The sequence below is a fragment of the Oreochromis niloticus genome, linkage group LG14 (assembly GCF_001858045.2).
Source record: "Oreochromis niloticus isolate F11D_XX linkage group LG14, O_niloticus_UMD_NMBU, whole genome shotgun sequence".
Lineage (NCBI taxonomy): Eukaryota > Metazoa > Chordata > Actinopteri > Cichliformes > Cichlidae > Oreochromis > Oreochromis niloticus.
The window spans coordinates 29,729,583-29,746,789 of NC_031979.2; the positions used below are offsets into that span (position 1 = coordinate 29,729,583).

A 17,207-nucleotide genomic window follows, 5' to 3' on the forward strand; every position below is an offset into this window, starting at 1 on the left:
ATTAAACAAATGCATATAAATTGAAATAAAGTTTTCCCCCAAGGGATGCACCCTGTATGTCTGGCCATACTGAACGTTACAAAAGCACAAGTTTAACTAAGCACATTTATACTGGTTTAACACATTTTAAATACACAAACACGGAGCCCGACAGAAGCACGGTCCCAGACACAGGCACGCGCACAATTGCGCACAGACACACAGGCGCAGGGGGTGCGCGCCCTGCGCACTCATGCGCTGTCATGCGCTGACCCACCACCAGATGGCGTTTCTTTAGGAAAAAAAGGAAAAAGTTTTTATTGGATTAAAAAAATAAAAGAATGCTATTTGATATAAAAACTTTTCTAAAATAAGCAATTAGTTCTTATTTTGGGGGAAGAAAAGCAATGAACTAGCATATTTAGGATGAATATCATAATTTTATGAAAATCATAATTTTTATGAATATCATATTTTTATGAATATCATAATTTAATTACTTCCTGAGCTCATGAATAATTCATTAGAACCTAACACTCAAAAAGCTCATGAATATTTTGACAGAAGGGGTATAATATCCCTCCTCACAATATATGACCCGAAAAAAATAAACAACATTTTCAGGGATTTCTATAAAACGTTGTATTCACCACAAATAAACCCATCTAAAAGCGAAATTGATCAGTTTTTGGACAACATAACTCTTCCAAAATTATTAGACACTCAAGCAATGGCACTGGATTCGCCTCTGATGCCAGGTGAACTCCAGGAAGCCCTGATAAGTATGCCCAATAATAAGGCTCCAGGTCCAGACAGCTTCCCTGTAGAATTTTACAAAGAATTCTGGACGATTCTAGCACCAATTTTTTACAGAGTGTTATTGGAAATCAAAGAAAAGGGCAGACTCCCATCAAATATGAATTCTGCAAACAATCTCCTGCTAAAACCAGGCAAAGACCCTGTATATCCCCCAAGCCATTGTCCAATATCCCTTATAAATGTCAACCTTAAAATAATCTGCAAAGCTCTCTCAAAGAGATTAGAGAAAATAACCCCCCTCTTAATTCATCCTGACCAAACTGGTTTCATAAAAGGTAGGCACTCATCAACAAATACACGTAGATTACTAAATTTGATAGACTACTCATACAGTAAAAACATCGAAACTACAATATTTTCTTTAGATGCAGAAAAACTGTTTGACAGAGTTAACTGGAAATTTCTATTTGCAACTTTACACAAATTTGGTTTTGGAACCTCTTTCATTAACTGGTTAAAAATATTATACAATTCCCCAACAGCTTGTGTTAAAACAAATGACCAAAAATCCTCCAGCTTCTGTCTCCTGAGGGGCACCAGGCAGGGATGCCCACTCTCCCCTTCACTGTGGTGGGGTCGGGTGGGCTGTCCCGGGCTCTGTGGGGCCGGGTGGCGCTGCTGAACTGGGCCCGGGTCCAGATGGGCCTAGGGCCCCCTTGCCCTGGTGGGTTGCAGAGTATGGGGGTGCCTACTTGGGTCAGCAGGGGAGTTGCTGAGTGACCCTTCATCTGGGGCTCTCCTCAGCTCTTTCCGGGATAGTGGCATGGTTGCCCCTCCGTTGACCTACCTTGGTCTCTTGTGCTCTGGGGGCCTCTGGATGTCTGGAGCCTGGATCTCCTCCATACCTGCTTCATGCCCTGGAGGACGGGGCTATGGCTCCCCACACCCTCTAGCAGATCATTACATGAAGGAACCTTTTAAATACAGGCACGCTCATGCTCACAGGTGTACACACGGGCGCTCACAGACACAAACTGCACCCTTTTTGGCTCCTACCTCAAAGAACACTGTGCGTAAATGTTATGCATAATTATGCAGCACGTAACATTTACGTGCTGCATAATAATATTCAATATTTACTGCTATATACACAGAGTATCGAGATGGTGTTGTCTTTATTATATTGCTGTTTTTGTTTGCTTGTTTTCTCTCTTTTTTCTCTCAACAGGTGATCCAGGTGATATATATAAAAATATGTCTTTTTTTTGCCCCGCCCCCCGTTTCTTTTCCCTTTTCTTTGCCCTTCATCATTATTCTTCTTCCCCACTGTCTTTGTTTCCCTCCCTCCCCCTGGTCATGTCTGTCCCATCTGTAACAACTGAAAATAAAATAAATAAATAATAATAACAAAGGTCAATCAAATGGACCAATGCGGCAAGGCAGGGATGGTCCACTTGGTAAAGTAATTCCGTTGGGCTTCTCTCTTTGCCTTCAGACAATAATTCTGATGGCAAAAGAACCAAACGGGACAGGCTGCAAAAAAAACCAAGCAAATAAACAAACAAAAAAGAACCCAAAATCTCATAAAAATCTCAGAGTGAATTGGAACATTTTGTGTTTCAGAATTTAATTGTGTAAGAAAATTATCTTCAACATTTTTGCATTAAATGTGACTTCTCACCTAAATAGTGTTCAAAAGTTCACAAATAACCAAACACGATTTAGAGAGTGCATATATGAATATTTTAATATTTCAATGCAATTCAATTTTATTTATATATCGCCAAATCACAACAACAGTCACCTCAAGGCACTTCATATTGTAAGGTGCCCAGTATGTAAGTGTAGTATGTAAGTGTATTCACAGTTCACAAGACTCTAACCAGCTGTGTTAATCTTCCTGAATATCATAAAGATCTTACTTTTAATTTCCTTTGTCCTGAGACAGTACACAAAAGGATTTACAAGAGGTGGACCGAGGATGGTGCCAATTAACAAACCTTGGCGTTCTTCAAGAGTTAATACCACACCAAATCTGGTCAAGATAACAATGACAAACTGAGGACCGTATAAACATGATACACAAATCAGGTGACTCACAAGAGTGCTTCCCATTTTCTTTTTGTCATTATTTGATAATATTTTCACAAAAACTAAGATCCCACAATATGAAAGACAAATGAAAGTGAATGTGGAAAATGACACAAAAAATGATATAATGGCAGTTTGGGTGAAATATTTCTCTGGGTTAACACAAGTGGCTCGCATTACTGCAGCATAGTCACAGAAAGTGTACCTAAGCCTTGAATAGCAGTGAGGGAGCGGTGTAGCTGTTACAAGTGTAAAAAGCACAAAACTACAGGCAACAATCCACAGAATGTATGTAAATACTAGTGTACGTGTATTTGTTAAATAACTATGATACTGAAGAGGACAAATTATAGCAATTAAACGATCAAATGCCATAATTGTTAAAGAAAACATCTCCATTGTTGCTCCCACCTGGTAAACGTACATTTGAATTAAGCACTCCACATATGATATGGTATTAACACCAGCAAGTAGAACCCCGATCATTGTTGGAGTGGCACTAGAGGTATAGAACACATCAACAACAGCAAGATTGCAAATCAGAAGATACATTGGTTTGTGTAACTGCTTGTCAGAAACAATGAAGATGATATTGACCAAACTTGCAAAAACAGCTAGTAAATAGGTTATCAGCATAACCACACCAACTGCTACAGGCCTTTTGACTGTGTCAAAACCACCTATAATAAAATGTGTTAGTTTGATTGAAGCATTCTGTAAAGACATATTTAACAAATATTAAATTACAAAAAGTTTCAAGATGTAGTTGATGAAGTGAAAATATGCTGAAAATGTTAACAGTGATAAACAGTTGTAAAAAAAAGAAACTGGTATAACCCTTCTAAACCCAAACAGGTTTGGGTTAACCACAAAACAGTGCTTTCACAGTTTAAGTCTTACAACAACAGGAAGTTTTAACTTGGCAGCTCCCTCATCCAATCACAGTGGATATCAAGTCTCTGTGTTTACATATCACCGGAGACTGCAGATTACATGACATATGATGTCACCCCCACCCTCCAAAACCAATGGTAGATGAGGATAGTTTTAGGATAATTTTAATTCCACTAATTCTTTTGGAGTTTTTTTTTTAAGCAAAAAATTCATATTGATTAAATAAAACATATGCAGGCCTTATACTGAGGAGATGCAGCCTATTATACATAAATTAAGCAGATAAATGCATTGGTATTGCACTCTTCTACTCTGAGCATGTTCATATTTACTAACACACTTTCATACAGCACTTAAAGACTTTTAACAATTGTAAATAAACTGGTCCATCTCTTGAAGTGGTTCTGAGCCACAATTTAACATTTGAACTGGTATTTTATAGAACTGCTTAAATGTGTTGTGGATGCATCACACAATATTTTTACTTTTATAAATAATGTTAGTATTTTTAATGTAAGTCTATTAAAAAAAATAATTTCATTTCATTTGAAATACATATAAAATATACAAAGAAATAGAGTTAATGTTTTGTCCAACTAAACTTTCTTAGCAAACAAGAAACAACTTTCACTGTGTTCCCTCTTAAGTTTGCTCATTAGGTTAATGACTTCTTTGTTTACAAAGGGCTGACAGGAAAGATGTGTCATACTCACCCCTCTTGAGTGAATTATAATCAGTACCTAGCTCCAGTAATGAACCTCAGAGGGTCACAATACTTTTGTCTTTTATTTCTGTATGTGATATATAGATATGTCAAGATTTTGGCTTGATAAAGTGGGGCTCACATCATTACACATCTGAAGTGAAAATCACTCATTTGTTTGTGTTGTGAACAACAAGATGAGGAGACCAGGATTGCCACCAGGAGAATTACACCCCAGAAAATATTCTGTATGTGAACCATTTTTTGTCCTTTGTGCTATTTGTTAAAGAAGCTTAATCTAATGATTGCACAATTTATTAAAGAGCAGCTCTCTAAACACTACTCGTACACAAGTCAATAATCTGCAATAGTGTTACATCCTCACTTCGTATGGCACTGGATACTCTGAAAAACAGTCTCAAATCAGAAGTACTTGACTCCCTTTTATAACTCTCAAATGCGTACCTTAAAGTAGATAACCCCAAAATTTGAGAAGAAATACAATCTCACTAATTTAGCAGGTGTATTGGCTGCATTTTTAGATAAATAGTTGTATATGTTCACAAAATGTACATTTTACATTTGCATTTCAAGTTATAAAAATGTACTCAACACGTCTGTGTTTATTTTTTTTTTTACAGTAAAAAATACTACTAGGGTTTAAAGTTCTTTGTGTGATTTCAGATCAGTAATAGTACTATTAATAGTAATAGTAGTACTAATGCAGTATGTCAGTGAAAAAAACAACTAAATTCAGTTGAGCTGAAAAGAATGACACCAAACAAGGAAAGGGGAAAAAAATAAAATGAAACAATCTGAGGGTGAACTACAAATGTAAACTCAAAAGGAGTCAAAAATGGCCGGTTGTATTTCAGACCTCAGTGGGTTAATCCAACAAATCATGAAAAATTAGGTTTAAATTTTTGTTCATGACAGTGCAGATTTCTGACATTTTGTGTAATTTAAGCATGAAACAATGTGATTGTTTTCTAACAAAAAACAGTGTGAAATTTAAGTTAGACTTGTGTTTGTAAATGAACCGCCCCATGTTGTGTAGCTTTCTGGATTTTATACTTATTGGGCTACATATGTATTTGTTATACAGGCTACAGTACATAAAATCAAAACTCACATGTTTTATGTAACTAAAGTGTGCAATTATGTGGGCTACAGACGATAATTAAGTTATAGACAATATTTATATGAAAAACGTTTATACTTACTGCATTTGAATCATTTTAACCATATGTAACCACCTGCATATGTGTTTGGGGGGGAAAAGGCTTTGATTTTGCCACCTCATTTGATTTCTTTGCCACCCTTATGCCACCCTAAGAAAATTTCTCTAGATCCGCCCCTGTTCAAGTCATGAATACATAATGGGCTTGGATTTACAACATTATGATTGAAATGTGCTCTATTTGGAAGCAGCAGGTCTCCCTCCCCTTTCGACAGGCTGTGTGTGAGACTTTAAATCATCAAACTGTAAATTATAAATTTTAAATTGTTATTGATCCCTTTACCCCTAGTCCTAAAGTGTAGATTTATTTTCTTACTCTTCTTATATTTATTGTTTGTTTTCTTGCTCTGCTGTAACTGGAGCCTCGTCGTCTCGTCTCTCTATATACTATACTGTATGTAGCGGAAATGACAATAAAGTCTACTTTGACTTCAGCAGAGAGCAGGCGCACCGAGGGCTCTCGCGCTCACTTTTCGCGTATAGAATTTCGAAAAAACATCGGTGCAAATTATAAGTCTGTATCATTATCTCTGGTGATTTCGTGTTTGTTGGTTTGTTTTTATTTTGTTTTATTTTGCGAGTTGGTTATTAGAAGCTGCTCCAGCCAGCCAGAGAATCGTCCGCCGCCCCGCCCTCTCCTCCCTGTGCTGCAAGCAGCAGGCGCACCTCGCAAACGGAGGGCACCCTTACTCCCAGCAAATGGGCGATAGAAAACCGATCGGTGCCTATGCCATTCCCAATATTCGCTGGCTGATGTCGGGGCAGCATGAGTACAAGCAATTTTTTTTTTTTTTTTGCCTTTGCCCTTGATGCCGCCCCCCACCACGATGCCGTCCCGGGCAACCGCCCATGTCGCCCGTATCAAAAACCGCTACTGGGCGGCAAAAAACAAACAAACAAAAAACCCCCAAAAAACTCATAAAAGTCTCAAAGTCAATTGGAACAATTTGTGTTTCAGAATTTAATTGTGTAAGAAAATTATCTTCAACATTTTTGCATTTAATGTGACTTCTCACCTAAATAGCGTTCAAAAGTTCACAAATCACTAAACAAGATTTAGAAAGTGCATATATGGATATTTTAATATTTCAATTCAATTTTATTTATACATCGCCAAATCACAACAACAGTCACCTCAAGGCACTTCATATTGTAAGGTGTTTGTGCCCAGTATGTAAGTGTATTCACAGTTCACAAGACTCTAACCAGCTGTGTTAACCTTCCTGAATATCATAAAGATCTTACTTTTAATTTCCTTTGTCCTGAGACAATACACAAAAGGATTTACAAGAGGTAGGCCGACGATGGTGCCAATTAACAAACCGTGGCGTTCTTCAACAGTTAATACCACACCAAATCTGGTCAAGATAACAATGACAAACTGAGGACCGTATAAACATGATACACAAATCAGATGATTCACAAGAGTGCTTCCCATTTTCTTTTTGTCATTATTTGATAATATTTTCACAAAAAATAAGATCCCACAATATGAAAGACAAATGAAAGTGAATGTGGAAAATGACACAAAAAATGATAGAATGGCAACTTGGTTGAAATATTTCTCTGGGTTAACACAAGTGGTTCGCATTACTGCAGCAAAGTCACAGAAACTGTACCTAAGCCTCAAATAGCAGTGAGGGAGCGGTGTAGCTGTTACAAGTGAAAAAAGTGCAAAACTACAGGCAACAATCCACAGAATGTATGTAAATACTAGTGTACGTGTATTTGTTAAATAACTATGATACTGAAGAGGACAAATTATAGCAATTAACCGATCAAATGCCATAATTGTTAAAGAAAAACTCTCCATTGTTGCTCCCACCTGGTAAACATACATTTGAATTAAGCACTCCACATATGATATGGTATTAACACCAGCAAGTAGAACCCCGATCATTGTTGGAGTGACACTAGAGGTATAAAGTATGTCAACAAAAGCAAGATTGCAAATCAGAAGATACATTGGTTTGTGTAACTGCTTGTCAGAAACAATGAAGATGATATTGACTAAACTTGCAAAAACAGCTAGTAAATAGGTTATCAGCATAACCACACCAACTGCTACAGGCCTTTTGACTGTGTCAAAACCACCTATAACAAAATGTGTTAGTTTGATTGAAGCATTCTGTAAAGACATATTTAACAAATATTAAATTACAAAAAGTTTCAAGATGTAGTTGATGAAGTAAAAATATGCTGAAAATGTTAACAGTGATAAACAGTTGTAAAAAAAGAAACTGGTATAACCCTTCTAAACCCAAACAGGTTTGGGTTAACCACAAAACAGTGCTTTCACATTTTAAGTCTCACAACAACAGGAAGTTTTAACTTGGCAGCTCCCTCATCCAATCACAGTGGATATCAAGTCTCTGTGTTTACATATCACCAGAGACTGCAGATTACATGACATATGATGTCACGTCCACCCTCCAAAACCAATGATAGATGAGGATAGTTTTAGGATAATTTTAAATTCCACTAATTCTTTTGGAGCTTTTTTTTTAAGCACAAAATTCATATTGATTAAATAAAACATATGCAGGCCTTATACTGAGGAGATGCAGCCTATTATACATAAATTAAGCAGATAAATGCATTGGTATAGCACTCTTCTACTCTGAGCATGTTCATATTTACTAACACACTTTCATACAGCACTTAAAGACTTTTAACAATTGTAAATAAACTGGTCCATCTCTTGAAGTGGTTCTGAGCCACAATTTAACATTTGAACTGGTATTTTATAGAACTGCTTAAATATGTTGTGGATGCATCACACAATATTTTTATTTTTATAAATAATGTTAGTATTTTTAATGTAAGGCTATTAAAAAAATAATTTCATTTCATTTGAAATACATATAAAATATACAAAGAAATAGAGTTAATGTTTTGTCCAACTAAACTTTCTTAGCAAACAAGACACAACTTTCACTGTGTTCCCTCTTAAGATTGCTCATTAGGTTAATGACTTCTTTGTTTACTAAGGGCTGACAGGAAAGATGTGTCATACTCACCCCTCTTGAGTGAATTATAATCAGTGCCTAGCTCCAGTAATGAACCTCAGAGGGTCACAATACTTTTATCTTTATTTCTGTATCTGATATATAGATATGTCAAGATTTTGGCTTGATAAAGTGGGGCTCACATCATTACACATCTGAAGTAAAAATCACTCATTTGTTTGTGTTGTGAACAACAAGATGAGGAGACCAGGACTGCCACCAGGAGATTTACACCCCAGAAAATATTCTGTATGTGAACCATTTTTTGTCCTTTGTGCTATTTGTTAAAGAAGCGTAATCTAGTGATTGTGCAGTTTATTTATCTCTTTTTGCTCTCAGTGACTATCGAGACGGACTCAATTCACTGTGAACTTTTGGATTTTTATACTGGACTCTTTCGGCCGTCTCCTCGCTCACCTGCCTGCCTCCTCACCCAGCTGCTCCACTGCCATCCGGACCACCCCCTTATGGCTTAGCCTCCACTCCTGCTTAAGTAAGATTGTGGCATTACCCTGTGAGTTTTTAGTTATTATTTTGGACAAGCTGTTAATCAGTATTGTTCCCCTACTCTTCACAGTGACGTTCCCTCACCTATATGCCTCGTCCCCAGAGTTCCTGCACTGGAAAATACCCAGTGTCGGGTTCTCTTCCCCGTCCACGACAGTCCCAAGCCTCACGGACACCTCGTAGTAGTCAATAAATTCGGCTGTTTCTCCTGTTTCAGATTGTTTAGTTTTAGTGTGTTTTGGCTCGCAACACGCAGGGCATCATTCTCTTAGTGTTGCTCAGACTATTCGTGTTGTAAAGGAATTTCTTTTACTTATGTACTAACCACATTCTTTCATTGTATAATGCCTTGGTGCCACTGGATTTTAACATATCTGACACCCATACTGTAAGACGAATGGTGGGGGTCTATTTAGGAAGTTGGGGGAAGCAGACAACTCCACAGGAAGGAATCTTTTGTCTCTTCGAGGACTCTGGGAGGGAACAAGGTAGTGTGAACCTTAAGGTGTGAAACAGCTGTGTACTGCCTTTTGTTCCTGTGGAAGGTATTTAACTGAGAGCCATGCTAGGCTCAGTGAGACTCTGCTGACCCTGCCCCGTGGTCATGCAGGCTCTCCACAAGCTTGGTTTTCTGTTCTGTGTGTGTTTTGATTAAAGAATGTTAGCTACCGCTCACCGCTCATCTGCAGTCTTTATTTAATGGAAAACTTCCACAACAGAATGGCGCTGTGAGCAGGGTGGTCCGTGTGGTCGCTGAACAACGGTTCCGTGGACGGGCTGATCACCCCTGAGGAAAAAGGTACCTTTGTCCTACCGGCTGTTGAAGCAAAGGAAATGGAGGAGTCACGGAGCCGTGTGTTTCAGTCACCACAGAGACCATCAACTTTGAGGGGACTTCTGCAGATGGGTGAGTTGTAGCTAACTTGTATACAGTCATGGAGAGTTTTTGTCTGGCCGAGGGGGGGAACGCTGGCCGACTCCGGAGTTCGAGTCTCTGGAGGGAAAATCCTGGTGGTTTGAGACCCCAGGCCTGTGTTCGGATTTTTGTCCAGCACAGGGACGGTAATTAAAATCCACCGTCGGGAAAAATCCTGGTGGTTTGAGACCCCAGGCTTGTGTTGGGAACGGCCCATCACAAGGACAGTGGCTCGAGCACGCAGTTGGGGAGAAGCCGGCCCAGACCTGTGTTCGGTCCAAGTACGCCACAGGAACGGCGGTTCGGGTACACTGTTGGGAATCATTTCTGCGTACTACAGTGTGTGAAATGACGGTATTTTAGCACTTTTCTGCCGGTAAGGGAAGAAGGCCATTGCAGAGGACGCTCTGAATGTAAAGGGAAACTGGATCCAGTAAAGCGGCAGGCCTTCCACCAGGCGGCCAGGGACAAAACTCAATGCGTGACTGTATGGTAAGAACTGAGTAAATGTGTGGTGTGCAAGATTGCAGAGAATGGATGTGTGGGAAAAGTTGATGTGTGTGTAAAAACAGTGAAAAATGGGGTTTAAAATGTTGAAAATGGGGAACAAAAAACAAGAAAAAAAAAAGAGAGGAGTGTAGAAATGTGTGTAAAAGTTGTTTCCAACTAGCGGAAGAGGGTGGTACTGCAGGCCACCAGCTCCGCTAGGGTGGACACACACAAAATTTCTTTTTTACCAGAATTGTTGATAAAAATAAGCAATAAAAATAGGAAGAGGGTTTGGTGATTTTCAATGTAGAACAACTACAATCTTTCTGGGTTTTAAGAAAGGGGAGTTCAGAGCCAGAGAAGGGAGATGTGTTGTTTTAGGCAATGAGAACAATGATCAAAATGTCTCAGTGTGTCACTTGCAGGTGAGGAACAGACCCGGATCAATTTTCCACGTGCAGCAGTCGGAAGAAATTATAGGTTAACATCATTAGAAACACTCAAGCCAAGTTTTGGCTGAATTGTTTTACAGCTTAACTTCCATGTGTTTGTCACCCTGAGAACACAAGCTCCAAGATTCTCTCCCTGAAAACTAGAAATGCAGTTCCAGAACAACGAGATGGATATCAAGAGCTCACAGCAGTATCCTGAGCAGTGAAGAAAAGGTCCAGCAGCAACAGCTGTGCAAGACAGCAGCAGCAAGGAGAAAAATGGCATCATCATGACTGGATGGATGGATGTTGTGAGTACAAGAAAATAATTATTACAAAAGGGGGAGGAAGACAAGCACTGAGATATGCAAGAGTACTGTTAGAGAAAAAGGAAAGACAACACCACACATGCACATGATATGCACTACAGAGAATACAATCATACATAAAGTGTTACACATCAAAAGAGGGTATTTGTAGAAGGGGTTAATAACACACAGCGTGGTTGCCGATGGCAACCTGCAAGCATTTGGGGTTTAGCTGTTCCTGACTATGACAGAGATTTTCATTTAGATGTTTCTGAAACAAAATTTGGAGTGAACAGAGTTTTGTTTCAGAAAAAAGGGGGAAGGTACATAAAAGGACACACAGAAATAGAAAATGTCTTAACCCGACTAACACACACACACACGCAATGAAGCTCATTAGGATCAAACACAATTTTAAGTAGGAAATACTGTTATCATCATCCTGTCTGGTTTATTGAGTGGGTTGAGAAGTGATACATAGACGACTGAATTAGTATTATTTTGGGGAACATGATAACAGGGGTGAACAGAATCCTGCAGCCAGAGTTTAAATGAATAAATTGTTTGTTTTTTGTTTTGTTTTTGTTTCTGATGTATGGGGAAGGTTTTACCATGGCATCAAGTTTTAGATTTGGTGTGTTTTCACCCATTAGAAAAAGAATATTCTGGGACAAGTCCTAAGACTGGGATTCTGTATTTTTATTTAATTTTGTTTTTCATTTTGATCTGTTATTTTTATTTTTATTTTTATTTTGTTTTTTGGACAGTGCACTGGGAGTTTTGTTTGACAGTTTTGTTTGTTATTTTTATTTTATTTTTGTTTTGAACAGTGCACTGACTTGTGTCTATGAATTTCTTTTCTTTAAGCAGATCTGCACGACGGGAATTAAAAGCACTATACAACATGTCGAGAAAACCGTTGCAAGTGAGTTTCTCCAAAAATTACAATGGGCTCTGGAGAAAGCTGCTTATTTGGGACAATTAGAAAGTGAGAGTCCCTGCCCAAAAAGGATTCAGCGAGGTAATCCGATCTAAAGTTCTTCTTTTTCTTTTTGAAATGACGTCATTTTGCTGTGGGTGGAAATGAAAATGCGACGGTAATTTCCACTATCAGCAAAGAAAGAATGAATGAATGAATGAATGAGTGAGAGAAAAAAACTGACTGACTGGTAAAAGCTGACAATAGCTGACAAGACTTGACCACTACTCAAGGTTAACCTCCAAATAGACAAGACAAAAGGGTGGATGAATTTATATGTGTTTTTTTTACAGCAGCAGGAAGATGACAGCAGCATCCTAGGTTGCGTGACGATTTAACCTTTTAAATGCCACTTTCTGTGTTTGTCAGTCTATCAGGGGTGTGTTATTCATGGGCTTGTGCGCAGCGTTAACATTTACATTTCTTTTCTACAGCAGAGAGTTAATCATGTGTTTGATTATGTGAGTTACAGCAGGACACACTAATGGTTAATGTTCTTTCTACTATAGGATTACTGGGTTTATGTGGGAAGAAAACTGTGTTTACAGGTTATGAGTTGGTAATGCTGTTACACTGTGATGTTGGGAGAATGTGAAGGTTACTTTTACGATGTGAATAAAATGTAAGACACATCCTGTGTTGAAACCAGTGTCACTCCTTTTACAGCAGGCTTAATTTTATGACCTTTTACAGCACCTCTGGAACCTGTCGACCTGCGCCTGACCATCAGGATTGTCCATCTGTTTTGTTAATGTTTGTTTTTCTAAGAGTGCATGTAGAGGATTCAGCAGAAAACACACTGTAAAAAAGAAAATGTTGAGAAAACGTAAAATTTCAAGGGAACATGATGCAAGAGATTTTTGAGTTTTCTCAACTTTTGCCAACTGTTGTTGACTCAACTAAGATTTACAAGTTCTGCCAACTTGGATCTCCTTGTTCACCTAATTAGGATAATCCTGGAAGTCTAACGAAGAAATTCTGGTTTCAATGCCATGTATTTCTGCCTTCACCAAACACAGATATTCTTGTTGAGTAATCATACAATTTTTACTCCAGTGAGTTGAAAATTTACCTATATAAACAAAGGAAAATGTATGTTGTTATTATACTTGAAAAAACACTTAATAAATAGATATAGAATAAAACAAAGCACAATTCAATGTTATCTAAAAGCTTATTTATTTTGTTCAACAGTCTTTTCAGTACATTTCAGAATGTCATGGGTAGTAGGGTGAATTTCTGTTAAAAAAAACAAAAAGAAAGAAAGAAAAGAAATAAACAAACAAAAACGTGTTGCCAGTTTCTTTTGGGTGCTTTGAGCACCCCAGCAGAGACGTTAAAATTCTAGAGTCCAGAACCAAAAAAGAAAAGTGTCCAGCAACTTAATAATTCATGCACACACACCCTGACCGTCTTGTAAAAGCTGAACATAACTATTGCACATTAAATAGGGTAGTGCTACAAACGATTGCCTATGCACCCAGACATTGACATTTTACACAGGCTTACTATGATGAACTATGGAAGTTAAAAGTTCTTAGAAATGTTACCATCAATGAAGAGGAAACTAACACTATAACAAATCTTTTAAAATACTACAAGACAAATTTTCACCATATATTCTCAACAATACAGATTCATCTGACTAAAATTTACATTTCGAATAATGATTTATCCACTTCACCTTCATATTGTCCGACCAGGCCAAAATAAGATGGCCTGAATTGCTTCAAAGGTAAAACTCATCTGCTTTGGATAATCAATGTTGAGGGCATACAGAAGGCCAAAGAGGTGTGCCAGGGCAGTAGAGAGATCTGGAATGTTATGTAGCACGATGTCCCCTTCCAACACAACTGCATGTTCTCGCACAGATGTATCAGCATCGTCATCTTGTAGGATGGTGAGGATGGCAACTGATGCACCGTTCAACACTGGTTCCAAAATGTCAGTGTCCTGAAGAAAAGTAAAATATGAATTATTGAAAGCTAAGAAAAACTAAAGACAAAACAAATTTCAAAAGATTTTAACTTTAACCTCTATACCATGCTGGTCGTTTGACCCATGGAGGTTTTAAGAAGAAAAAGCTTATTTTCTTTTAATTAATGCCACCTTGTGAGTTTTGTACAAAAATAATTTTCTGCTATGGAACAACCACTAATAATGCCCAGCTGCTGCTCAGCAGAAAAAAAGGAGTGAGAGTTATGACAACTGCAATCCCCACTATAAAATTATCTGGACTGCACTGAGAAAGTGTACATTTCCATTTTGGATAAACTCATCCTTTAAAAACATCTCATAGCAATTAGTTTTACTTGCATTACTTTTTTGTACTTACTAAGCACTTCAGGAAAACCTCTGTTGCATCTTCTCTTGAGGAAAATGGGCAGGCCTCTCAGTGCCCGTTGGACACAGTGTTGGATGTCTAAAGAGTATTCAGTGGAAAACAAGAATTTCAATTAGTGAAGTAACATGGTGTACTATACACAATGCAAAATCAGAACTCTCATAGTAATGAAAGTAAAGCACAGGTCAGACCCAGCAACACGCAAAACGTACAACCCCCCCCCAAAAAAACAACAACAACAACACCATGTTAACAATTTTACTTTCGTTTTACAAATTAAATAAAATACTGCCAAATAAGAACAAAGCAATGACTCATGACATTCATTTTTACTGACATATCCACTGATGTGTTTTGTTTGAAGCCAACATCTTTTTCAGTTTCTGTTAAGAGAAAAGTATACTCTCTTCTAAAAATGTCAGATAAAGGAGCACTTCACTCACCTGTTCATCAAGTTTATCCAGGAGGTCTTCCATCTCCTCACCAAGAGCTCCCTTCTTAGACCAGTACAGTTTCAGCAGGCCAGGCACAACTTTGTCAAGGGATGCATTGAAGGTCCCCAGGAGGTCTTTGCTTGTGATCCGATGAAATTTTCAGATATCTAAACAATACATTCACCAAAATAGTGTCATTTATTCAGCACAGAAAATTCCTGGGTAGCTGTCTTGGACAGTCTGCACCATGTTATATGCCTGACTGTGTCATCAACAGCAAAACCTACCTGCTTCAAAAATCTCTCATGAATACGTCTTTTGCACAGGAATAGAAACACCCCCCACAAAACCCAGTATCAATATGAAAATACATATTATGTTCTAAGTTGCACCAAAATCTGTGACCAATCAGATTCTGTGACCTGCCTTAGTATTCTTTCCCTAACAATCTCAGACTATAGAAGTCCTATTTCTAGCACAAAAAGAAAAAAAATACATGCTAAGTCAAAATTATGAGATTGCCTTTCTGTTTCACAATTTCGATTTAGCATGGGGACTCTTGTACTGGCAGAAATGTTCAGGGTAAGGATTTCAATATAACACTGGCAAGGGCCTTGACTGGAGTGGTAGCACAAGATAATAAAGTTGGCCAATGCATTACCCCAGCAAATACCGTACTGCTTCAATATAAGTATAAATCATGCCCAATTTGAATAATAATTAAATTATAAATAAATTAGGACAGTCTTACCTCCTCAGAGGAAAACAGCGCAGGTCATCTCTCCTGGACCTCAGATACCATAGGCTGACACTCCACGACCTCTCTCCGCCTGAGAGAAAATGTTTGCAATAATGAAACATTTCAATATAATGTAGAAAAAAAAACAAAAAAAAAAGTTACGGATCGGACTCCCCGATCCTTACTGCGCATGTGCAAAGTCGGACCGTACAGATCGCGTCTACCCGTGGAATTGTACATAAAATCAATACTCCACCAACAAAAAGGCTCTCAAAACAATACAATACTTTCCACAGCTTTGAAGGATGGGTCAGGTGTATCCTTCGTGGCCCACCCTATGCCAGAATTCATAGCGCGGCCCAGCCGATTCTAGTTTCAAACAATGGCGGCAGCCACTTAGTTTTAATATTACTCTTATTACTCTTTCTGGGTCACAAAGTAAACTTTTAAGGTATTTTCAGGCGAGAATGTAGCTGTGTAAATTTCAAATATCTGCTCAGTTTATTAAGACAACACATTTTTGCAAAAATGCTTCTACGTTTTCGGAGACGTCTGTTACCACCAGCTTCGATAGCTAGCTGGGGATTCAAGGCTCGCTAGAGCAGCGAGAACAGCGAACTCCTGGCATATCATTTTCAACCCCCCGCGCGGTCCTTCGCTAGCTTAAACATGATATATAAGTCCCTTAGATGACTTAAATATGTTATTGTTTGGCTTTTTTTCAGTGCTTTACTCGTTCCACCCTCCTGGGTCCTCAGGAGGATGCAGCCTAGCGCTTGTAGAAAATCCTAATAACAGATGTCGTTAGCTTACCTGCTAGGGCAAATGGCCGGCAGCTCCCGCACCTGTCCAAAAAATGGTCAAATAATACACTCCAACTTCAGACCAGGTAAAATCTGTAATGGTCGAAAAATTGTAATTTTCATCCAACTTTGGCCCCGTTTGTTCAAAGTTTCTTAGCAGGTTTTCAGTTCAGAACACATCGACAAACCACTATCACACAGTCTGCTCAGACTCGTTTGGTCTAGTTCAAACTTATTCAGACCACGACGTGAGCCAGTCACCTACGGGTTTCCCACCGGTTCCCAACTCGACTCAAAAAATCTACTCAAAAGTTGATAATCTTTGTTATGCTCGCTAGAAAATCTTAGTTAGGACAACAATGGAAGAAATTTGTTGGGCAGACAAGCTATTTTAGGTTGTAAATGGAAAGTTTTATTTCTAAGTCAGTTTAATTTGAAAACTTTACTCAAATCAACAATTACTAGTTATCGTTTTTACAGTGCAGACAAGTGACATGAGAAAACAAGATGCAGTGTTTATGGAATAGTTGAATATGGGCTCATTAGCTGGCCACTACTGAGCTCATAGTAAGTGGAGTGACAT

General features: G+C 38.3%; 1 long non-coding RNA gene across 1 annotated transcript; it reads right to left on the bottom strand.

The window, feature by feature from the left end:
* Positions 1-13,734: 13,734 nt before the first annotated feature.
* On the bottom strand, positions 13,735-16,869 carry LOC109204910 (uncharacterized). The gene is made up of 5 exons (XR_002064415.2): positions 16,635-16,869; positions 15,834-15,912; positions 15,092-15,249; positions 14,640-14,726; positions 13,735-14,257 (listed from the first exon to the last, which is right to left on the bottom strand). It is a non-coding gene; the product is annotated as an uncharacterized LOC109204910 (long non-coding RNA).
* Between the last annotated feature and the right edge of the window lie 338 nt (positions 16,870-17,207).